The 26,754-nt window shown below is 32.5% G+C and overlaps 1 protein-coding gene across 1 annotated transcript in view; it reads left to right on the top strand.

The window, feature by feature from the left end:
• LOC140439837 (uncharacterized) overlaps positions 1–26,754 on the top strand; it is an 895,210-nt gene that overhangs the window by 496,130 nt on the left and 372,326 nt on the right. The window contains exon 7 of the mRNA XM_072529991.1: positions 16,581–16,619. The gene's annotated coding sequence lies outside the window, so the exon portion shown is untranslated. The remainder of the gene's footprint in view (positions 1–16,580; positions 16,620–26,754) is intronic.

Below are 26,754 nucleotides of genomic sequence, written 5' to 3'. Positions count from 1 at the left end.
GAGTCTCAGTAGCGTCTCGCGTGATTTGAATACCTGCGTATTTATGAAACTTGCTGAGTGACACCTGGGCAGTTACCAGGTGAGAAAGGTAACTAAAAATAAGAGCTATCTTACTTAAATTTACATAACTGATTTTTGTACATATTTTGTAGAATATTATTTTGAAAATACTGCAATAACTGTCAGACACTTGTCATGGACCAGAACTTTTGTCAGACGCTTTAAAGCTCCACTAAAATTAAATTAACTTTACTTACTTTTACATGTCTGATTTTTAAATATGTTAATAATGGAACTATAATAAACTTATATTTAATCAGTCAGACAAATTAGAATGACCAAACATCCCTTAAACACAAAAATTAGTTAACCCGAAGTATGAGCGCGAGAGTGATGTGCGCATAAGCCTCAGAGTAAAAAATTCAAACACATTTAGGATACTTCTGTTTTCGATCCGATTAGATATTTTTGCATCTCCATTTTAATATAATGAACTCTAGCATTAAGATAAATATTAAAGTAAATTAATGTATTGAATATATTTGGGATAATTAATTAATTCGGAGCAATGTGGTTTCATAAGAAATTATATTTACTTTATTGTAGAAAAGATACCAGTTAGGATAATTAAAAAAAAATAATTTTTGTAAAAAAATGTTCAACTAGGATTAATTGAAACAAACATTTTTTATTAGAAACAATCATATTCATTGTCGCAATTATTAGAATTTTCATCATTCAACCAATCATGATGCTGCTCATCCGAGTCATTATCTTCATCATTATCCGTTATGTTGTTGCCGACTGGTTCTTCTGCAAAAAATAGTTCAAAGAATTAAAAAGCAGAAAATCACAAACATAATAAATTCTAAACCTGAAATCAAAATATAATACCTGAAGTTTGAACTAACGTTTGCTGGTAATTGGTCACGATCAAACCAATGAAAGTGATATTGGTTTTCTTCTACTCTCCACCCATTGTTTTCAGGAGTTAAAATGGTTGGTTGTTTTGCATTTGCATTATTCCATATGCTAGAAATGTAATTAGCACGGCGGAATTGTTGGAATAACTCACTTTGGCATGGTGGTAAACTGCTAGCATCAAAATTTTTTAAATTTTTGCGATCGAATTCTTCGTTAATATTAGATACGCTGTAATTATTTAAAAACAATTGAAGCCGGACAGCATTAATGTTGCACGTATCAGGAACACTATAAATTTCGCAGATAAATTTTTGGATTATTTTGAAAATATCTTTTTGGATGCGCTCATCGATAAGCAACTCTGATTCTCCAAACTGCATGAAAGCTCGCTGATATTCATGTTTCTTCATTAATATATTGAATGGTCTTTGTTTACCCTTTTTAAAAAAGGCGGGATTAAAGTCACATCCAGTTAGAGCGTGAAACCCTGGCAAACTTCTACATAAAGATGGTCCCAAGTACTCGTAAACCTTTGTCAAATTAATGTATCTCTGGTTATTTCCGGTGCCTCCGTTTGCCCAGTGTTGAATAAAAAAATCAACGAGGGCCTGTTTGAAATTGATATTTTTAAGTTCTTGCGAAAAATCTGACGGTCTAACTTGATCGGGACCAGAAATTTCTTTCGTAGCCTTTGATCGAAGGAGAGAAATATTGATCAAAAATAACGTCGTATCTTGTCGCTTTTAGCTGCGTTACCATTAGAAGCATTTGTTTAGAAATACCTCCAAAAGTTTTTGGGACATTTCTCATGGTATGAAGCAAAAAGAAATCATCAATTAATAAAATATCTATTTGAGTAGGTGAGTCGTGCTCTACACCTTTCTGCAAAGATTTCATCAAAGTTGATTTCTGGGTTTTGCAAATAAATCCATCAATATGGCACATTGATAATGGCATTGGAGTAATAGGATAGGACAAAATTTTCTCCATATCTACTTTATAATCTATAGATATTCCAAGAATTCGTCCAAAAAGATCTCTTTGCATTCGTACCTCTTGCACTTTACCACCTGCTTTGGTTTTTTTCTTTTCGGAGTAATCCAGTGTAAAGTTTTCCAATCGTGTCTTCTTAATACTTCTTTCGAATCTACTAATATCCAATTCACACTCAGAAATGAACGTTTGACGTTTAGCTTCACCATTTTTCTCTATATGAAGCAAAAAATTTTCTACGGGCTCCGACGCAGCTTTACCCGATGATATATTCATTAATAAATCTTTTGGCATTTGTGAATCGAATGGATTTATAAATAAATCAAAAGTTTCAATAAATTTTTGCAACAGCTTAGCATTAATTGTTATAGCATGGTTGGTGAGCTCGGCTGAAACATCTTGCTCCTTCTGCAGACCCAAATCTTTGTACACTGAACTGATTATTGTAGATCTAATATTATGACTCCGGGCCCATCGTTGACGTGCAGAAATTGAATTCGTAAAATGTATTATACCAGTGAGTTTCCTTGCAGCATCAGCGTTTATTGTTTGTTCAAGAACAAGATCAATAGGTTGTTTAGAAAAAAGCTTATTGGTTCTTCGAATGCCAAAAAAACCTTCTTGGGATTCTTCGTACAAATTAGGATGAGTTTCAGCAACGTTTAATAAATTTGAACAATACCTAACAGTCCAACGAGCATAGTTTTGTTGATTAAAGATAAAAAACAAATTCGTGATCTTTGGTAATACGTACTTGAAAAGATCAAAATCTCCATTACGAATACTTCTAGATAGAGTTAAATAATAGTTGACCAAGTTTATATATATTAAATAAAACTGCGCTGTTTTACCATTATCACCCTTCAAAGTCTGTTGTTTGTAAATGTAATAATTATTTAATAGTTCTTTCAAATCGTCATTTTCAATTTTAAAAGATGACACTGGAGTATTTTGCAGACGCGTAAGTTCTTTAATAATTGTATCCGATACTTCTACATTTTTAATATCCAAAAAAGATTTAAAATGTAAAATCTCCAGACCTACTGACATCAACAACGGATGAAGTCTCTTACACCGATTGAAGTGTTTCCCTTCCTGAAATCCAGCAACTGATCCCGAAGCTAACAAATCACTTTGCACCATCACGTTCGAAAAGCCGCAATCTGCTATAAATTTTCCTATAGCTTTGAAGTATGACATCATGATATGGAATGGTCCCAAATGAATAAATAGGTTGTCAAACTTAGGTGCTTCAGTAGCTTGAATTTGTAAGGCTATTTTGGCAATTGCAAGATCATAAGTAACTTGAATGCAAGATTGTTCAACTTCTTCGCAAATTTGTAAGCTTTGCTCCATTGTTTCCAAAATAACCGATGTATTTGTAGGCGACGAATTTATCGGAGATAGATAAGAAACAACTTGCTTTGCATTATTTTCATTATTACTGATCAAGCTATTGTAGCCAACCCACATCAGAAGATTTGATAAATGGCAAGCATGGCTGAGCATCCAAATTATATCAATCTTTTTGTATAATTGTAAATTTACAGGCAGTGTTTCTTCAGCTTCATAAATAGAAATTTGTAAACTATCAGTCATCTTGGGTTTTTTCATATATAGTCTGCTATCTATCTCAGTAACCTCTAGTGTTCTTCGTCGTCTTTTTCTCGATGTTCTAGGTTCTTCTCTGGTGGTAGAAGACAAATTTGGAGTTTCTAATTCATGTAAAACATTTAAGTCTACGTTTTGATAAATTATACCAACAGTGTTGTGTAACGTGTCCTTTCCACTCTTTGTTTCCACAAACCGATCAAAATTATCAAACGCAACTCCAGTACATAGATTCGGATTTAATTTGATTGCTTCAGGACATATGGTGGATTTTTGCATGGCGTAATAAGTAGCTTCAGTTTCCAGTTCTTCTACACCTGGATAGCTAATGCAATGGCCATATCTGTGAATTATGTCTATTATATTACGACTACTTGTTAAGCTTTTTAAAGCCATTCCGAGCTTAATATGCTTTGACGTCTTACATTTACCATTAAAGACAGCATATACAGCATCCTGGCTCAAAGATTGAACTAATCGAATACATTTCTTATTATTTTTTCTTTGGCTGTTACTTCCTGCAATCAGAGTAAAATAAAATTGAGATAAGCTTTCCGGCACTGAAACTTCACCGTCTTCAAGATTCTGTACAGATACTTTAATAGGTAACTTTTTTTTCTCAGCTTGTAGCACTGATTTCCTTAATATTAAAGCAGCTTTATTCAAAATGTCCTGATCCTTTAAATCATCCAATAACTCCTTATCAATAACATAAACGTGTTTTGGAGCAAGTATCTTCTTATTTTGACACATTAGGAACTTGATCTCCTTCATAAATATTTTGTTTATTTTTGTCTCTAAGTTATGAGGAGTGAAATTGGTCATAATTTCTTTAGAATTTTCTGCTTCGTCGTTAAATAATTCCATGTAGTGTCTGTGGACATAAGTAAGAAAATAACATCGTCCTTTTTCTATAACATTTTTTTGTATAAAACTACAAACTTCATCAAAGACAGCTTGATGACGCTGACGAAGAGTATGCCAAGGCGTTTTAGTTGTATTTTTCTTTGTCGATATGTTATATAAATATTCCAATTGACATTTTTTGTGGTAATATATTGTTGAATCCGTTACAGCTTGCACTTTCTCAATTAATTGCTCTGAGGCTTCCTCGTCATCTTTTAATTTTTTTAAGAAATCGTTTCTATCACACGCATGCAAAGGTAGTCTCTTCAGTTTATGTCTTTTGGTTTTTTGGTCACAATAAATACATGTCTGGTTTGTGTCAGTATTTATATCACTTTTAAATAAAATATTATGAGAAGAGGAATCAAGATCACATTCAACTGCAATATTAAGATCTTCCAAATTACATGACACTGGTTCAACTGATTCTAATTCAACACTCGACTCAACACTTGGCTCAGGTATTCTAATAGATTCAAGTATAGTACTAGCTGGACTTGAATTTGACACTACATCTAAATCAAGAACTGTAGAATTATTTTGTTGACTTGAGGTTGATGCTGTACATAAATCATTATTAATATTAGAATTACTTGGAAAGCTTGATGTCGACGTAGCTGATATATTTTCAACAATACTCGATGCATCTGTTTTTATAGCACTTTTTGATTTTTCTGAAATGGCGGAATAATACTTCTTTGGCAAAGCAGTAAAATTTTTGTAACATTCTCGATGATAACCTTTATTATAAATATCATCCGGTAAAACTAAGTCTTTGAATTTTAGGTTATGGATTATTCGCTGTTTTAATACAATTTTCATTTTTTTAAATGTCTCTTCAGTAAATAACTTTAATGCATTACTGGATTGTTTACAAAATATACATTTTGAATTGTTTTCTTCCATGATTTTCACTATTGCAAATATCTTAATATTACTCACAAAGTACACGATATAAACAACAAAAACATGTGCTCTGACAGATTCGAATTAAACTATAATAGATATTATAGGTTAGGCGCAAGGGGCACATACACAGTAGAGTGACAGATTGTGAGTTAAAGAAGGAGAACCTAGATATTATAGACGTCTCACTAACTCTGAAATGCAAGCACAGCACTCTCGCACTTATATTTCTGATTAACTAATTTTTGTGTTTAAGGGATGTTTGGTCATTCTAATTTGTCTGACTGATTAAATATAAGTTTATTATAGTTCCATTATTAACATATTTAAAAATCAGACATGTAAAAGTAAGTAAAGGTAATTTAATTTTAGTAGAGCTTTAAAGCGTCTGACAAAAGTTCTGGTCCATGACAAGTGTCTGACAGTTATTGCAGTATTTTCAAAATAATATTCTACAAAATATGTATAAAAATCAGTCATGTAAATTTAAGTAAGATAGCTCTTATTTTTAGTTACCTTTCTCACCTGGTACCTGCCTAGGTGTCACTCAGCAAGTTTCATAAATACGCAGGTATTCAAAGCACACGAGACGCTACTGAGACTCTAAGGTTTCATCTGTGTGAAAATAAGTTATGTCTGATTGCTCTGGGATCTTACTGTAAATTATCTATGATCGTTATTAGAGTTTATCACAGTTCAATCGTAAAAATAATAAGTTTTAGTTGTTTCACTTTCGTTTCTTCTTTTTATCGGCGATATATCTTTTCGCTACTAATAATATGAAATTATAAACCTACCATTGACATAAATAACCAGCCAAGGCTAGTCTCAGTTTCTACTGAATCGAGAATAAATCGCTCCAATAAATCCATACATATGTCAATCATCTTAAACGGTTGCATCAAAAATTGAATGAATCAATCATCATTTCTAGCATTGCATCGAAATTTCTGAATATATATAACCAGATGATATAAATCAGCTACGTCCGTTTTAGGAAGTATCCGTTTCAACTATATTTGCAGGAATTAGACCTTAAATTCCATTGGATCTCGAAAAATTTTATTAAAAATAATATAAAATGCATTTAAATTTTTATATAATTATAAATGCAATGAATAAATTAAAAATTATAAATTATATATAAGGTGTACCCTTTCATATACTTATTTGATATTTTAAAGTTTATTTATCGATATTTTACCGTTAACTTAAACATTGTACTGAAGATAACAAATCTCTGAGACCAAGCAGCCATGATATTCGTATATTTTTATGCTCTGTGATGTGTTGTACTTTTTTCTTTAACTTCTTATGAACAATGACTTAATAATATTTATAATTAAATAATACCGCTCAATAGAATATTTTTTAGGTAAACGAATGTACAATGTCAAAAAAGTTTATATTTTTTTGTCTGGTTTATTAGGATCTGACAAGTAATAAACACTTTTTTACTTTGTTATCAGCACCAATGTTATCAGCGGTTCATCTAACCGCCACGCGGCAAAACAGCGCTCAGGTCGTTCCTTCTCAAGGTCTTACCTGAACATGGTGTTTCACTAGAACATTTAGATCTGGTTGGTCGTGATGGTACAAATACCTATATTGGATTGAAAAGTGGTACTATTAGAGAACTTGAGGAGCATCCGTATGCTCCATTTTAATGAGTTACCCTTTCGGTATCTAATTGTTCATTAAGATGGTACAACAGCCAGCACAAAATTTTTTAGTGGACCTAATGGCAAAAACTAAGTGATTGTGAAAAGCTTACAGTGATTAGTTTCAAAAAAATTTATTGTGAAATACAAGAAGTGGACAGACCAACCATGAGCAAGGACTAAAGATATCTCTTTGATACATGTCAAGCAATTAAAACCGGCATTGTTCCATAGGATTTATTAAATCGTAATACCGGGCCGATTTCACTTGCTAGATGGATCACCTCTGCGAATAAAATTCTTAGACTTAATGTGAGCACGGAAAATCCCTCGGATGCTTTAATGGACATTGTGACATTTATTTTAACTGATGTTCTCCACAGGCATATTGCCAGATAATTTGATAATTTCAAGTACGATTTAGTTCATTTAAAACCACCGTTTTATTTTGAGGATATTTTCCAAGTACTACAAAGTTCACTAAAGATGGACTGATTATTTCTAAAACGTTTTAATTTTAATCCTTTTGGATTTTTTAAATTTTATTTTAATTAAATATACCAATTACAACAGAAATGTTTTACTTCGATGTTCAAGTTTTTTAACTATATGGTATACAGCCAACTCCTGGGAATCCAGATAAAGTGCTGCAAGAACATTATTTCGGGACCTGTTCATGTTTACAGGCAGGCTAAAGCCAAGGTCAAAAGTATTAGAAATTTCATCCCTTCTACATTAAATTTTAATGAACAGGACTACACTGAAATAATGGACTGGAATGTTACAAAACTGTCTTCTCTACCACTTCTTCGAAGAGTTTTCAAATGAAGAAATAAGTTCCTGCATTACATCAGGCGGCATGCCAGACTAAAATGTTCAAAACTATCCCTACAACACGCAAGCTGTCGAGAGGTGCATAAGATTGTTCACGGAAGCATCGTCTAATATATGTGGGTCCTAATCAAGGGATGGATTTATCAGGGCAACACTTAAATCAAGGTGGATGTTGACAGACTTTACCACCAAATCACATTACAAAGTTGGCGTTTAAAAACTGAACACAAACAGACAAAAAAGAAATGTACATATGTGAATAATGTAAAAAAACACTAACTCATTGGCTGGGTGGAGAGAAGGGTGTGTGTGATGCTCCTGCAAGTGCGGCCACCTCTTCGTGGTAAGTTCTGGGTGGTTTAAATATTGTCATACTATATCTAACTAAAAAAAGCTGCACGATGTAACTGACTATATAATATATTAAATAGAAAAACGAGGTAAGTAAATGTAAAATCATCAAAAATTTCAAATTTTTATGAATTTGGATTGGCCTCCGTTAATAAAAAGATTGATAAAGATATCGTGTACAACTATTTTTTATATTATTCAACCATGCAAACTGTAAATAAATTTCACTATAGCGATAAATAAAACGCAAGTGGAGGATTAATTTAAAAAAAAAACGTAAAATTTTATTTTTCTCATAATATTCCGGTCCGTTGTGGAATCAAAAGATAAAGACCGATTTGTATATTGTTTTTTTGTTTTTCCTGTAATTACCAATTAAGTTGCCTTTTTTTGCTCTGTCCTATTACATACTCTTTAAATTTTAAGGAAAGTATATTTGTTGAAGTATTTTTGAGGATTAACTAGCATAGTATTATAGTAAATCTAAGTTTTAAAGAAATTTTAAACAAAAGAGAACTTTAGTATAACTTGATTACCCCGTTTGGTCACGCGAGGGTTAAACAGTATTGCAGCGAGAAAGATTAATGTTATTTTAAAGTTAAAAAAATTAAGCAAAATGTAGATAGAATAAATTATACACGGTTCACAATTTGTTGATAGCTCACTACAAATTTAACCCTAATTAGAAAACTGAAATACAGAGAGGATAGGTAATACGATATAATAGTAAAAGCCAACCTAAAACTGACGGTTTAAGACGTTTTCGACTAACCCACCTTATATCTGAAGGAATACAATACCTTATAATCCTATTACGGGGGAATTTTGAATGGTTAGAAATGAACGACCAGTGCCGTAGAGTATATGATTGAAACATTTATTTGAACTAAATAAATATATTTTTTAAATTGTACGTATGTAAATTGTATTTTTTAATAAAACTTATTTATTTTATTCAAAAATAAAAAGTTTCTTGCCATTTGTAAAAGATACATTTATTTAATTAAGGAAAAAGGCGCCAAATGTCGCCTGGCAAAATTTCCAATGTGTTTTAAGTGTATCCATTATTTTCGAATCCGGAGAAAACTAATAAATATTTTTGAAAAAATTAAACGCAGAATGAAAGATTACATTATAACTCAGGGCAGAAAGTCCCTGAAAACTTCTACAATGTTTATTTTAATATGTTATGTAACAGGGGTGAAAATAAAAGAGAAAATATAGTATAATTTTTAATTGAAAATATTGCATGCAAAAGAAACTTTTTATTTATTCTAAAAAATATTTCATCCTGCCTTTAAATTTTTCAAAAATGCTTTTTAGTTTTCTTAGGATTTGAAAAAAAAAATGGATACATTTAAAACACATTAAAGATTTTGACAGGCGACATTTTACGCCTTTCCCCTTTAATACCTTACGATTACACTATTACTTACCTTATATAATTACGATTATAATACTATTCAAATTCAAAATAAATAGGATCAACTTCGGAATCCGAGTCGTCTTGAGGGTTAATAATTAGGTTAATAATATCTACGGTCGCATCAATTATGTTATCAAGATCCCACATTTTTTGTTCTTCTTCTATTACATGTCTTACTGCATCTTTCCAGTTTTGTTTTGTAATATGTTATAAAGACTCGTATAACAATTCACGTACAGCTTGTATTTTATATGACGTATTTTTTCTAGCCACATAACTTTTCATTTGTGCCCAAATGAGTTCAATTGGATTTATTTCGCAGTGGTAGGGTGGAAGTCTAAAGACTGTGATGTTTCGCCTTTCCGCCATTTTGTCAAGTACGTATTTCTTGAACTTAGATTTGTGTTGCCGGGCAATTTTTAAAAGTTCTGCTTTTACCATTCCATCTTCGTAAGGCAGATACTTATTCCGCAGCCAGTCAAGAATATCCTGTTTCTTCCACGCATTCGTTAGAAGTCTTTTTACTAGTCGTGAATAATAAGGTGCATTATCTAATACTATAATTGAATTTGGTGGTATGTGTTCAATCATTTGCTCAAAATACTCTTCGAAAACATCAGCTGTCATTTCCTCGTGATAGTCTTTTGTGCTTTTGGAATGAAATTCCAACAAACCATGCTTAACAAATCCTTTTTCACTGCCAATGTGAGAAATTATTAATCTACTGCCTTTACCAGAAGGTGGGAGAAGGTGGGTAGACCAACCTTCCATAAAAACTTGCCTGGAGCTTAATATATTTTTATCTGACCAAATTTTTTTTAGAGTATGATCTGAGTTTACCCACGTTTCATCCTGGTAGAAGATGGGCCTTTCTTCAGCCCGGAATTTTCGTATGAATCTTAGATAATTTCTTCTCCAACATCATCTTCTCCTCCCGGTCAATCAAAAGGTCTGATTTCGGTCTGATTTCTCCCACCGGAAATTTAATTCTTTTAAAACTTGCCACAATTTAGTTCGTCCGATATGAGGCAAATCCGGGTTGTCTCTAACTTCTTGTAAAATTTTGTTTAGGTTTGGTATTTCTTTTTTGAAAAAAAAAATCCATGAATTTTCCTTCGAATACCATTTTTGGCAAATTCATCGATTTCAATAGGCTTTTTCCCTCTCTTTAAGTTTTCGTTTGTGTTTGGGTTAGCTATACCGTGTTTTTTTCTTTCTGATAGGAACCTATATAAAGTTGACTCTCCTTCGCCAGTCATGTTGGCACAACTTTCGACTATGTTGCGGACAGTGTTTGTGGGATTCTGAGAAACCAGAGCATCGTGAACATTCAGGACAATAGTCTTCTCTCTTGGTGAATAGACAGACTTACTGACTGTACGCAACAGTACCGGTGTAAAACTTGATGATGAAGCCATCACAAACAATCCAACAAAACGAGCACGAGCGAAAGGTACGTATATGTTCGTAGGTATATGGAATAAAAAATCACTCACGCACTGCATATAATTCGCAAAAGAAATATTCGAGACGCTAATTACTGCGGTAGACGCGGAAACACCGACGAGCCGTAAATTACATGCGATCAAAAACGTACTAAACAAAAAAATTGTTTTCGTTCGTAATAACTTCACCCTTTCAAGTTAAATTTCGAATATAATTATATTATTAAAAATCTGGGGAATTCCATCTTAATTATCTTGCAACGAATAGTACATTCGGATATGAATTCCAGGTTTTCTAGTAAAGTGATTAAACGCGAAGATTAGTATTGAAATATCCAAAGAGATAAGGTATTCTTATTTACAAAATTGTTAAAGGTTCAATTCTTATTTTTATTAATATAATATAATAACCAACATTGGTCGTGAAAGTTTTAATTGTTTTTTTGCTAAATATATTAGTATTAAAATATTATCAATATTATATATAACAGTATTAAAACATTATATTATTATTTAATGAATAAACACCTTAGGAACGCTTATGATTTACGACCGTTTTATGAGTTTGAGGCATATTTCGTGCTCTCAACAATTTGTGAACAGAGAATAAAAAGTGAAAAATTTTTCGCAACAAAATCAATCGAAAAATTAGATTAAAAAAATTAAATCTCCAAAGCTTTTATGTCCGCAATGGTAAATCTGGATAAGTTTTTTATTACTTATTTCCTTCAAAATATCCCAAAGGTACTTAACACGATTCAAATCTGGAATTTGCTCTTACCACTATCTAATAATAATCAAATTTTGATAATTTGACACAGATTATGCATTAATCAACAATGCATTAACTTGCATAACCACGAATATATATGCCCTACAAAAAACACGAGTGGCGTAGCATATCTTTTATTATGATTTTCAGATATAAATCTATATTCACGGACCGCACCACTATACGGATTAATTCTGTGCGTGCTTTAAAACAAGTTTTTCTACGTATCGTTATGATGACTGCAATTTTTGGTACAAAAACACTTGGATGAACCCAAAACAAATCTTTATTTGACTACATATCAAACACAACTGTCATTCTTTGACGGGTAACCTTACTGAAATATAATGCGATAATAAGCAATACATGAGCGTCGCGAGTGGGGTTTATAATTACATGGCCAATACATTACAATGCTCATGGAGAGATTTGGGATTTACTCCAGTTGCATCTGTAAACAAAACTTCCTTTCAGTCACCGATGCTCAAAGTTTAATGATTACTTGCAAATCTTATACGTAACTTGTAATCTACGTTAAGTAACGGTGCAGTTACAGGTGTTTTAATCAGCCTGGCTTCTTTTATTCTTCTTTCTTCTTCTGACAATTCGAGGAAAAAATCTTCGAGGATTTCTTGTAGTTGCGAATTGATTTCACTTATACATTTTTTTTATTTACTAAACACTTGTTGTAGGAGAAAGCATTCATGTAACTTAGGACCAATGTGATAGTATCTAGAAATCTTCTGCCTTTCAAGGCAGAATTTGTTGAATACTGAATAAATTCTCTACATATCACATATTTTATCTGTCTTTTAAAAACGTTGAAGAAAAACGTATATATAGTTCCGCTATCTTTTTACACCATTTTTTCTCTGTAACAGTTTCTGGCAATTTTAGTTGTAGATTGGATCTGATGATTTGTATCGATTCATAAACGAAACCTTTTCCATGAAAGGAATGAACTAGTATTATCCTTTTTCCCGTTCTTCACTACAGTTGACCTCTAATGCTCACACAACAATTCTTGTGTAACTATTGTATAATAAATAGGCATCACTAGGATTTCGAACTTAAATACCACAGTTTAGTGATGCACCACTCGGTTAAAATTAAATAACATTAACGTTGTTGTCAAGAAAATTTCTTATTCTATTAACAATTTGGTTTTTTCCCAGCTCAAAACAGTTTTGTCCACTAAAATAAATGTTTGTTATAAAAATGGACCAAAATAGCGATCCCTATAGTACCTGACCACAGGTTAACTTTTAAATGAATTTGCATTTTCTGGTTCTTCATCCATTTAACATCCAGTATCCTGGTAGGACTTATCACACAAATATGTACAGAGGAATATAATTTTCTACAAAAAAAGATTATCCATGAAACTAAGGATAGGGTCAATGATCACTCACACTGGTCACTTATAATTTTCTCCACTGGTAGACGTAAATAGGACCCCATAAGGCAGAGGCGGCGTACGGCGTGAGTGATGTGAGCCACAGCCGACAGCCTAGCGGTCCGAGGGGCCTCGCGCCATGGAGATTTATGTATTACTTAAACCTAATAGTTACTAACGAGTAAGTAACCAAAACAGAAAATGGTAACAAGCCTACTAATATCCAGAGCACGCCCATACTCTCGCGTGTTCAAAATTTTCAGACGCGAGCCGACTCCGACCGATAGCCGACGGATGAACATGCCTATCCACAAACAAAAGTGGTAACAACAAGCCATGAACGCACCGAAAAAATTGCTTGCGTCGCTATCGCTCGCGAGAAATCCTTGCTGCAATGCACGTCACCGCTGAGCCCTAAGAGGGATAGGGATGCTGAGAGAAAATGGGAATCCGGATTATCAAAACGAAAAAGAAAAGCTAAAAGAGTAATATCAAACCAGGTGTTAAGTACAGGTATGATGAAGTTTCTTAATCCAACTGAGGTAGTACAGAACCATCTGAATCGATAGCGTCGACTTCTAAAAAACATTCAGTCACGATTGAGATTCCTATGAATTTGGGAAGTATTGATGGAACCATTAAATACTGATACCGAACGACAGTCTTAAATTGATACAAAATCAATATTTAAGGAATCAGATTCCGACGATGAAATTCCTGTGTTTCCCGAGAGCATATAGAGGACGAAAAAAAAAAAAATTAAAGTTTTACGTATTTAACGGAATTATACGTATTTGATAATTTTAATCCAGGTATGTGGACGATGCCCGTATTAGATGTTCAGCATCATGATATAGTTCAGAACAGCCCCTCACAATAATTAAATATTGGTGTTGAAGATTATCTCATAGTCGACGGGACAAAGGCACTAATTTTCATTTCTCTAGAAAAATGAATAATGGTGACATTCACCATCGTCGCTGGTTAGTTCATTCTAATTCTCAAAATGAAGTATTCTGTTTTCCATGCAGACTTTTTGGCAATTGCCAACTCAGATGGTACAGGGAAGATGCTGTGACTGGAAATATGTAAGCAGTATTTTACAAAGAGATGAGAATACCAAAGAACATATGGTATTCATGATCCAATGGATAACATTAGAGAGAGGAATTAAACACGAAAAAACAATAGACAAAAAAGGCGAAAGACTAATTTGCGAATCTCAAAAACATTGACACGATTTGTTTGAGGGATTAATCGATATTATTAACTTCTTAGCCTCTCATAATCTCGCATTCAGAGGTCACGGAGAATCTATAAAGACCGACGGCGACTTCGGGAATAGTGGGAACTTCAATGATTTATTTAAATTGACATCAAAATTTAATCCTACTTTACGAGAACATACGAGACATATTACTGACGAACAACTCACGCATCATTAATTAAGTCACGATATACAAAATTGACCACACTAATGTCAAAAACGATAACTAGTGAAGTGATTCGCAAATTAAAAGATACAAAATATTATTCTTTTTTGCTTGACTGCACTAGAGACTGTAATATAGTATAAGTTAAAGTATAAGTTATAATACATAAACCGGCACAATAGAAGAACACGTTATTGGATTACTTGCTGTAAGTGAGACAACAGGAGAGTATTTAAGTACACCTTGCGGTTGTCATAGCTGAAATACAAATAATGGTCTCTAATTTAACTAAATTTATAGCAGACGTGAAACACTTGCTTCAATACATTACAGATAATAACTTAAAAGAAATATACCCAAACATTTACATCGCCATTAGAATATTATTAACAATACCATTTAGTATGCAGGGCCTGCGTAGCGCAAGCGGTAGGATGTTTGCCTCGCACGCCGGTGGTCCGGAGTTCGAATTCTAACGTCGGCAAAGAACAACTAGGCATTTTTAAAAATGTCTATAGGCCCCAGGTCGACTCAGCCTGAATAAAATGAGTACCTTGGGTAAAACCAGGGGTAATAATAGGCTGTTGAAGCGTAGCACTGGCCATGTTACCTTCCTTGTATACCGTAGGCCCTAGATATAGCAGACTACCCTGCTATACTCCCAAAGCCGCGAAGCGGTATAAAACGGGAGACTATTACTATTATACCATTTAGTATAGCCTCCGCTGAAAGGAGCTACCCAAAATTAAAACTCATTAAGAATTATTTAAGAAGCACGATGTCACAAGAAAGATCGAGGCTGAAATAGCATCCAAGCTAGATTACGAGCACGTAATTAAACAATTCAGCTGTGTAAAAAGTAGAAAATTTCTATTCCTTTAATCTTTACATTAAATTTTTAGGTTAGTTGTACCTAAGTTTGACTAGATTTTGCATGAATAAAAGGTTAATTGAAATGACACATGTCCACATAAAATTATAATCTTGCGCCACCACTGCCATAAGGTAATTTCATATAATGTGATATATAAAGAAACTTACCACTGTAAAACGCAAAGAAACAATAAAAAAACCAGCAGAAATTTAAAAAAACTAATAGCAAATAATTTTGAAAAACATTAAATAAATACAAATCACAATGCAAGGAAAATTTACAAACGGGCTTTAATAATAATATCACAAATACATTTGCTATGATCTGGAGCTAACAAAATTTGTGTCATTATTACCAATACTCGATATAATTATAAAGATGGAAAAAACATGTTACATAAAAATAAAGGATTATTATATACCTACTTAAAGTGATACAATATAATTATGTGATAAATAAAACATCGAAAACAGCGATTTTCATCTTTCTAAATTTTCATAAACTTTCTCTTCATTTGAATTATTTTATTTTCCCCTCTTCTCAACAGTATAATATTACAACATCTCTGCATTTTTCCCAGTTAAGCATTCATAATCTTTGCAAAACAACTTTCGACATTATCTACCTACCATACATAATCCAGCAACAATAAAAATCAGATCAAAATAAAAAATTCATTTCGCATAATTCATGAACCCAACATTGTTATAAATAAATCAGGCACGCTATTAATGTCTATTGCCGCTATATATCCAGTTTCCTGACAAACAAAAGAATGTTACAACCGGCGACCCACCCACAACAACCTTGAACTTGCTAAAAGGAATTATTAATTAATGACATTTATCACATTGGTAAGCACGTGAGTATGAAACGTTTCACCGGCCAAAGAAGTAGGAAACGTGAGAGATGTGTTGACGGCAGTTTGAGTGCGGAAACTGAAGGTAGCACAACCTTTAACGGTTACTTCGAAAGTTTAGGTATTCTTTAAAAAATAATTACGGTTTGTTCACTGTGCATAAATTTTTAGTGTGTGTTTTATTTTCAGGTTACCACCTAAGACAGCTTGCTTAGGACCAATATAGTGGTAAGTTATTTTTTAGTTATTAATCCAATCATAATATACTTATATTAATTAACAAATTCAAAAACCTTCGAAACGTCAAATTACTAACAGTTTATTTGTATTTAATTTTGATACATAAATAGCTATAGTATTTATACTATATCCTAAGTAAAAATTATTCTTCTTGAAATTGGTTTCTTTTTAATGGTGTCGGCCGATATGCGCCCGACCGTTTTGCGCCCTTACCTGAAATCGGCTGGTTTGCACTTTAACACTTTCTTAATGGGAATGTATAGCTAATTATTTTCTTATATCGACCGTTTTGCGCTCTCTTGTAATCGACGTTTAATTTTATTCTACCATAACGATTAGGTAACGGTTAGGCTAGTAAAATTAGTTTTAAAAAATCATAAAACTATAAAAAAATAAAAATAAACCATCTTCCTTTCACACTTTCATTCAGGCTTAGGACTGTCATAGTTTATACATAATATAAACATTGGCGTGTTTAGAAGATGTTTTTTTTTTATTTTTTCGTTTTTTTTAACTTGTTAATTTTATTTTGTTTTTTTTTTTAATTTTTTTGTTTTCTTTTTCGTTTTTATTTCAAACTTTTTATACAGTAAAATACAAAATTTCTTGGGAATAAAAAATTGTCTATTTATTGCAGCTTCTGGATATATGCCAATGTCCTTAAATACAACCTTAAGCCCCTTGTATCTTTATATTTCTGTAAAGTTTTGGATATTCTTTCATCAAGATTAATATATTATGTTTTCTTGCGCCGCTTTCCGTCTAGATTGACAGTAAGTCTATCATAAAGGTGATCACAATATTCTGCTTCTTTAACCAGGCACTTCACTAATTGGAATACATTGGGATGTGGTCTTATTAATGTATTCAGACGATGATTCCAACCTTCTAAAACGTTATTACTGCGATGTCTATGATCATGGAAATTCCACATTTCCTTGGTAATGTGAGTATTTTCTAACCATTGTTTGACAAAGTAGTCATAAAACTGTTCCATTTTTCAGAAATAGGAGAGGTTTCTTGAATCCATAACCAGCCATCATCAATATCTTCTATGGGTAGATACGCTAACGCAGCACACATTCTTATGTGCAAACGTATCTCTTCGTTGTCAGTGTACTCAGAAACAAGTCCAATATTTAGAACATTTTTCCATATACATTGATTGAAATGAAAATTACAACCAGAAATTTTGGCTTCGAGAAAATAATTTCCTAAGGCAGCAATCACTGCCTGTTCAAAATCCAGTTTTATAAGAGATGGTTTCCATTTTGGTTGTTTCTCTTTCATTGGTGAAAATAACATATCGTATGTTTCTTTGGTTTTGTTAGGAAGTAACGCAAATATTAATGGAATTGTATTTGTCTCCTCTGACGTACTACCAATATTGATATGAACGGTATATATTTGACTAAATTACTTACTGCAGCTTTTGAATGTTTCATCCATAATTACAGTGTCCTTACTTTTAACCAAAATCTCCCTAGCTCTGTTGCTGGCAAACACCAAGATTCTGTATCCCGAGGGAGTGGTCTTGTCGATAAATAAAAATTTCGTTTTGTCGCTCATTGTAATAATTTCTTCTGGAAATACTATTTCGGATGCTGCCACTGGATCTGTGAGCAGCCCACGCGCACGTTTTCTACAATCGTTTAAACCACTTTTCACTGAAGAGAATTTTGGGATGTCTGTCACGAAATGCAGTCCTTGACTATATAATCTTTAAAATTCATCTTGATATATTTTTGACATCGGCGAATAACTATTGTCTTCCCTAGCTCTTTTTCGAGCATTAAAGACACACTGCTTCACTTCTGTCGCTGCAACACTCGGCTTACACAGATGTTCGGCTTCCTTAATTATTGTGTTATTATCCATAATTATGTGGCCCCGACATTTTTCAGTTTTCTCTTTCAAACAACTCAAAAAAACCGAACCATCTTTATTTGTTTTTTTCATACGAAAACTGTACCCTTTATACAATGCATATGATTTTCCCTTCGAAGTTTCAATAATTTGCACATCCATTTTTAAAACACTAACTTACACTGATTCACAATAATTATTGATCCTACTTTCTCAAAAAAACACAATAGAAATGATTGACCATCAATATGGTGATTATCACGTAGAATTTACAGGTAATTCTTCTGTTACCATACCCTTTGTTAATGACTTAAGTAGTTACCAGTTCGCATTATCAGGTAGAAAGGAAAATTAGTTCCAGCGATCTCTCATTTTGGGAATTCTAGTAGTTATATCTAAACAATTAACTTCCAGGTAGAAGGATTATAAACAGAGGTATTAAAGATTAAAGAACACTCTGTTGTTCGACAGTATTAGAAAAATTGAATAATTTTGTTAGTTTTGATTTGACATTTTTTTTTTTTTAAATTTTAAGGAAAGAGATGTTTCTGTTTATTTGACATGTTAGTTTGTTCATTTCAGGTTCACCAGACTATTATTGTAGAATGAAATTAAAATTATATTGCAAGAGAGCGCAAATCGGCCGATTAAGGAAACTACATATAGTAGTTAGATATTTCTATTATGAAAATTGCAAAGCGCAAACCGGTCGATTTCAGGTAAGGGCGCAAAATGGTCGAGCGCAAACCGGTCGTATTCCTTTTTATAATATATATATATAATATATATAATATATATAATATATTATATATAATATATTATATATAATATATTATATATATAATATAATATAATTAATCTATTTCTAATGAGTGTAGAGTAATAAAATCTCATGAAGTATTCAAAAGCGCTACAGGGTAATCCGTCAATAATCCTTCAATAAATTCCGTCCGCATTGCAAAATTCTGTCGTTTCATAAAGAGCAGGTAGGTATCACCCTGTTTTAAGGGATTAGTCCATTGTTATCGACAGATAAACACTGAGCCAGAGGCGCGCTAGTGGGTTAATTGACAAAAGAATATGCATTCTTAAAAATCATATTAAAGGAAATAAAAATGTAATACAGCAGAACAGTGTTATTAAAAAAATATAAAATGTAACAATAAAATATATACGAACCGAAATCGGGAAATACTCACAAACACACACGAATGAACTTTACATATTGAAATACTTGTGGGGAGTTTAAATCAATTTATTCACAAAAACTAAAAAAACTTTACTGGATACGTTATTACAATTCTACATCACTATAGTCTTCATCCGAAGAACTGTCATCATCCCCTGGTGTTATAATTATAGGGTCAACCACCTGATCGACCAAGTTGTCCAGTTCCCACATTTTATCTTCCTCTTTTAAAACATGCTGGATTGCTTTTTGCCAGTTTTCTGATGTGATTTCCATAATGGCTTGATCAAACAATACCTTGACATCTTTCATTTTAAATGTGGTATTGTGCCTTGCAACATATCCTTTAACTTGTGCCCATATAAGTTCTATGGGATTTAATTCGCAATGATATGGCGGTAGGCGTAGCACAGTTACTTTATACTTTTCTGCTACATCTTCTACGGCATATTTTATGAAGCGAGATTTATGTTGTTTTACTACGGCTAGTAGTTCCTTCTTTATTGAATTCGTCTCAAACTGAATACCTTTATTTGACAGCCAGTTAATAATTTCTTGCTTTCTCCAAGCTGAAGTTGGTACCTTCTCTATGCGCCTTGAATGGTAGCTTGCATTATCCATAACCACGACCGAATCAGCTGGAAGAAATTTTAACATTTCCCCGAAGTAGTCTTCGAAGACATCCGAATTCATGTCCTCATGATAATCTCCCGTCCGACACGACTCAAAGCTTAACAAACCTTCTTTTAAAAATCCTTCTTCGCTTCCAATGTGAGCAATTATAAGCCTCTTCCCTTTTCCCGAAGGCACTTTAATACCCGTCGAAAGGCCTTCTATGAAAGCTTGGCGAGCACTTGTTACATTTTTATCTTGCCACATTTTTTGGACTATATAACCTTCGTTTATCCACGTCTCATCAAGATAAAAAATTTTCTTGTGCTCTCTGCGGTACTGTTTTATAGTTCTCAAATATTTTCGTCTCCAGCAAATGATTTCATCACTTTCCAGTAATAGTGCCTTTCGATTGTGCTTTTCCCAGGAAAAATTCATACTTTTTAAAGTTTTCCATAAAAGTTTTCTGGATATCAAAGGAATATCGTTATCTTTGCTTATCTCCATTAGTATTTTGTCAAGGGTGGGTATTTCCTTTTTAAAATAAAACGAATGAACTTTTCTTCGAATGTCACGTTTGGTGTCTTCACCTAAGATTTTTATAGGTCTTCCTGATTTTCTCTTGCATGGACTTAACTGGCCGGATATCTTTCTTTCTCGCAATAATTTAAAAATCGTGGACTGTCCAATTCCAGTCATTGGGGCACATCGCTCAACACTTTCTTGCACAGACAAACTAGGGTGATCGTGTTTTATGCAATCATATACATTTAAAATTATAACTTTTTCACTAACAGATAGCGGAGAATTTTTTACACCTCTTTTCTTTGGAGTAAATGTCGCCATTTTATAACTTTTTCACTATTTCTATATCACAATATTACTGTACGTTTAATTGGTGTAGTAACAATTACTAACTCGAATGTCGAATGTCGAATGATAATAATAAAATAAAAGAGGGATTATAATGAAAGTGTAAGTAAAACCTCATTACGCGTTATTAGTCTTCATGTTGATTTATTTTAGTTCTTAGTAATATTAGGAGGTGCGTCATACCCTTATCAGTTTCTTCTAATGCTTTTATTCGTTCAGTAAGGAAGTGAATTTGTTTTTATAAATAAAAATGTAATTAGCTTTAATGACCATATAATGGAATACGAGTTTGAAGAATAAGTTAATCGAAAAATTAAATAAAATTGGTTATCACAAAAGCTCCAAAATATGATATTTTGAGGTACATCAATTTTTGACGACGAAGTTGACATCCGTCCATTTGCCTACGCCCATGACGACACCGAAATTCAGGCAAATTTTATGACACTTCATGATTTATTACTCTACACTCATTTGAAACCAATTATAATTACCTTTTAGGTTATTTATTGTGCCTCAATGCGATAAGAGAAAATATTCGTCGGTAAGATTAGTTTCATTAAAAACAAACGTAGTTGAAAAACTTACATCTACAAGCATCTTCTGCAGTTATAGAAGTTGACAAACATCGTTTAGTAACAAATTTTGGAAATAGTCAATGTACCTTCAAAGTACCGAAATTTGTGTGTGTGTGTGTGTTGTGTGTGTACACCCTTATTTTAAAAGTATGTGACAAACTTGAAAGTAGTTATATAAACCTATAAACTGTCTATTCTGGCGGCGACCAATTTTCTTACTGTGAGAGTAGCTTACAAAGGTGTTAAATCTTCTGATGACCTTAAATGACAACAATTTAATAATTATTGTTTTTGGTCTTTTGTGCTAGTCGTAATTATGTGCAAATAATAAATTGTGCAATTAGATCTTCAGGCCACTTACTTCTAAGTCTTCGTCACCATGGATGATTTTATTTGAGGCGTGTTAGGAGCATCTGATATCATACTCAGTATTTTGGACAATAGTATTTTTGAAAAATAAAGGAACAAAACTTGCTTGTTGGCAAAAGGTTGCTTCGGTGAATGGTTTATTTCATTCCAGATTTAGTAATTATTATGATTTTAGAAAACTGTCATTAGGTTAAAAAATATGAACGAAACATTCGGTTAAATAGTAGTTAGCGACCTTCGTAATCCTGCATACTTGTTACCTGCGTACTTGTGATCTTGTTGTTTTATTGGATCTTTAATATCAGAAGAATATGTAAGTTATACTAGACATGACAACTGCCAAGAGGCATCATGGTAATTATTTATTTCTTCGGGATATTATTAACCTGGAAGAGTAAAAACGTTTTAGGGGTTTTTTGCAACAATTTGGTTTGTTGTTGATTTGACTTGGCCCAGTTGCCATCAATATTTCTAATTAGAGATACTGTAGCAGTGTGTCTCTTAAATATCTTTGTTGGACATTATACAAATATTTTTTCATGGCTATTGATTATTATGAGTAAGGTTCTTAGTGTTTTTACCATAAAAGTTAAAGGGGACATTTTTAAAGTCCATGATAACAGCGTTGTAATATGTACTGTGTAGGAGTTAAGAATCTGATGTTTTATTTTTTTGTGTTTTATTTAAGTTTTTTAATGTAGCGTCATAAATATAACATAATTCTAAGATTTAAATAAAAAATGAGTGCATTATAACTATAACTTATAGTTATGATTTAGTCGACATAAAATAAAGAATTTTGATTCATCCTTCACAATCCTACTTCTTCTAAATATAAATTCGCCTTGATTATTTTTGCACTAAATCGATTAACACCGCAACAACTGTCTTCGATCCACCGCACACGTGGCCCTGTGTTGTATCTTGTTTGTACTGCTTAACAGATCCTGTTATGTTTAGCAATCTTGTTTTGATGTTAGGATTAACTAAATCAGATATTGTTTACGCCAAGAAGTAAACTCGGAACTCATAAGGACCTTCTGTATGAACAAGATGGGTTGTTATGGCAGGGGCGTACGTACGAGTGCTGATTAACTGGATATTTTAAGAATCTTGTCGCCGAGTTTATAGAGTTTTGGAAGGATGAAGGATTCATGCACATATTATATTTAAATAGTTATCAATATTTTTGTGTGAATTACAACTTTAGAATTGATTAAATTTTCACGATTTCACAGCAACTATTAGAGATATAACACTGTCCTGGTTAACATATTTGTTGTCTTTCGGTTTATTTGATCATTCCATGCTACACTTCAATTTCTTACCCAGTCTATGATATTATCCACCTTGCTTCTACGTCCTATTGCTGTGCTTCTAGCTCTGTCCTATATATACCTAGTGTTTTAATTAAGTTTTCTTTCAAAGTGTTTTCATCTCTACTGCTTCTAACATACTTTTTGTCCTCTCTGTGTTAAGCTGTGATTCTGCCGCGTATGTCATTATATTGGTCTTCCTTTCATTTCTTCCCCGATATTTTTATTTCTCCATATTGTTTCATTCAGCCAACCTGCAGCTTTGTTTGCTCTATTTACTTGATCTTCCACTTCGCTTTTCGTAGCTAGACAATGTTATTCCTAGATATTTAAAGTCCATCACTTGTTTTATTATCGGACCTTCCAGCTCCAATTTACATCTTAGTAAATTTGTTGTTATAATCATGTATTTTGTCTTTTTTTTGGGGAAATTAACATGTTCAATTTTCTGACAGTTATATTAAATTGGTGCAGCATACGTAGTAGATCATTTTACTTTGACACAGTAGTATTGCGTCGTATGCAGATTATTTTAAGTTGTTTTTCGCCCATTTGGTATCATTTTTTAGTTCTTGCCTTTTCATAACCAAAAAAAGGAAAATTAATTAGTCCAAATAATTTTGGCTTAAAAAAGCTTTTAAAAAATCAGAGACCTCCAGAAAAATCACGACAGCTCCAATCTTTAGAAAAAACTCAAATATACCACTGTAATTCGAAAACCAAAACACGCTTATATACTTTAGGTAGGTACATATCAAAGAATGGGAAGAATATGCCACTGGCTTTTCCAAAATGACAGTTGAGAAAACTTGTCACACACTGTTTGAACCAATGCGAGAGATAGAGGCCACAGTATATTGGAATCAGAAATCAAAAGAACAATAAAAAAACGGCACGTGAAACATAAGGTGTGCCGGCAGAAGTAAGCATTGTTTATAGAGCGTTGTTAGTGTATGTTGGTTAAGAAATGTGTTAGCTTATTACTAACTTGTTACTATTTTTTTAACTGCATCACATATTATAATTCTTTAAACTTTAAAAACTCTTAATTTTTGGCTTTAAAAATTTTATTTTATTTATTTTAATTTTTTTCATCATTGTTTTATATTTTATTTATTATCATTATTATCTTGTATTTATGTTTAATTACTTTATTTTGATCATCATATTTAGTAAGTGTATATGTATGTTATGTATATCTTACTGCAAGCATCTCAGTCACAAGTGAGATTAATTTGGGCCCGTGTAAAAACATACAGGCATACTGAGAGATAAGAAGTATTCACATAAAAGAATAAAAGTTATTGGATTTAAGAAAAAATAAAAAGTTTCCCCTCGGCGTGGAATCGAACTCAGTAATTCGCGTGAAAAGTAAAAAACAAATAGACGTAAAGATCGCCAAGGTTATAGTGACGTTATTCCAAAGAAGTATATATAGCTGCTTGTATGTGAAAAATCTACAAATATTTCAAAATAAAAATTAGCAAAATCGATCCAATCGTCGTAGAGTTGTTATAAAAAGGTATAAAATTAAATAACCTGTGTTAAATGTAATATATACGTCATTATAACGTCAATACTATATACTGCAAGGTTACTACATGCGTATTTTTCTTCTTTAGGTGCCGTCTTCTTAGCGAAGGTTGGCGATGACCTCTGCAAGGTCTTCCCTATTTTGGGCTTTTCTTATTAAACTTTGAAAGTCTAATCCTGTTCAATCTTTGATGTTGCGCAGCCAGGTCATTTGTCGTCTACCCGGGCCGCGTCTGCCTTCTATTTACCCTTCTATAATAAGCTGAAGGAAGTTATACCTGTCTTGTCTTAATATGTGTCCAAAATAAAACGTTTTACGCTTCTTGATAATTTCTGTTAGTTCACGTTCTCTGTTCATACGCCTTAAAACTTCTTTATTTCTAACGCGGTCGGTCCATGGAATTTTCAGCATACGACGAAATACCCATATCTCAAAGCTCTCTAAACGTCGTAACGAGCTGACTGTTAACGTCCAAGCTTCCACGCAGTGTAACATTGTACATTTAATATGCGTATTCATCAAACTAAATATTATTTCTGACCCGTTTAAAAACATACAGCCATACCGAGCGATAAAAAGTTCTTGCTTCTACAAGCAACAAATAAAGAGGCGCCTGGACCAGACCGAATTCCCCCGAAATGCTTAAACTTCTATATTTGGATCTATATTAGGATTAGTATTGACTGCTTGTTCACCTTTTTTAATAAAATCTACAATAAAGGTAGCATATCAGAACATTTGTTCCTCTTCGAAAGTCGCTCTTCATAACATTAACAAAAAAGAATAAATCGACGACATGCGGCAAATTAAGACTTATTATTTATAATATATATATTATCATTTGGCCTCCCGGGATGCTCATAATCAAAAACACAAACTCTCGTACGTCCACGAACAAATTCAGCTTTCCAAAATTTTACTGTTGCTAACGAAGGTGCAACCTCACCATAAACTTTGTCCAGGTCGGCTTTGATTTACACATTCATTTTACCCTTTTTGTGGAGGAACTTAATCACCGAACGATACTCGACTTTTTCCATTTCTCCAAAAACACAAAATTTGCTTGCTTTTGACGTCTGTAAAAACCAAAATAATTGTTTTTAAAACTTAAAATGTTGACAGACGTCATGTTATGAATGGCAAATGTCAACACCGAAAAAAATTCGGTATCAAGTAGCGCCATCTATCAAAGGCTAGATTAATATCAATCTACCCTTGTATATGCTGAATAAAGATAACGAATATGCTTTCTAAAAACTATTATACTTTTTGTCTTTGTCTGCCCAACAATTTTTAATAAGCTGATCATATTGCTTAGTCAATATTATAAGTAACTTTCTCAACACATTTTGTAGATGGGATCATCTTTCAAACACCATGTTATATATATTTAAATCTATATGAGCAACTCCTGTTTTGTTTTTTTGCATTATATATAAATTAAATTATGTATTCAAATATTATTCAAATACACTACGCTCCAAAATTAAAGCATAAGTTTAAAATTCTTATTTTGAGTTGTAATGAAAAATTTTTTGTTTGTTCTTTTCTGCTTTTTGTTTGTTTTAGAACATCTTAAATAAGAAATTTTCTTTTACAAAAAATGTATTGAAATTAACAATATAACATCATAAATCTAAACATCTAAACAAACAACTGATCTAAACAAACTAACATTATGAATTAATGACCAAATTGAAATTTTTAAAGTTGAAGAAAATACTAGTATCATGTACTAGTATCGAATATTGCCTCCTCTGGTATTTATTACTGCTTGACCACGATC

Source organism: Diabrotica undecimpunctata, chromosome 4, assembly GCF_040954645.1.
Source record: "Diabrotica undecimpunctata isolate CICGRU chromosome 4, icDiaUnde3, whole genome shotgun sequence".
NCBI classification, from domain to species: domain Eukaryota; kingdom Metazoa; phylum Arthropoda; class Insecta; order Coleoptera; family Chrysomelidae; genus Diabrotica; species Diabrotica undecimpunctata.
The sequence above is the reverse complement of the archived record's forward strand: the minus strand, read 5'-3'. Positions and strand labels throughout refer to the sequence as shown.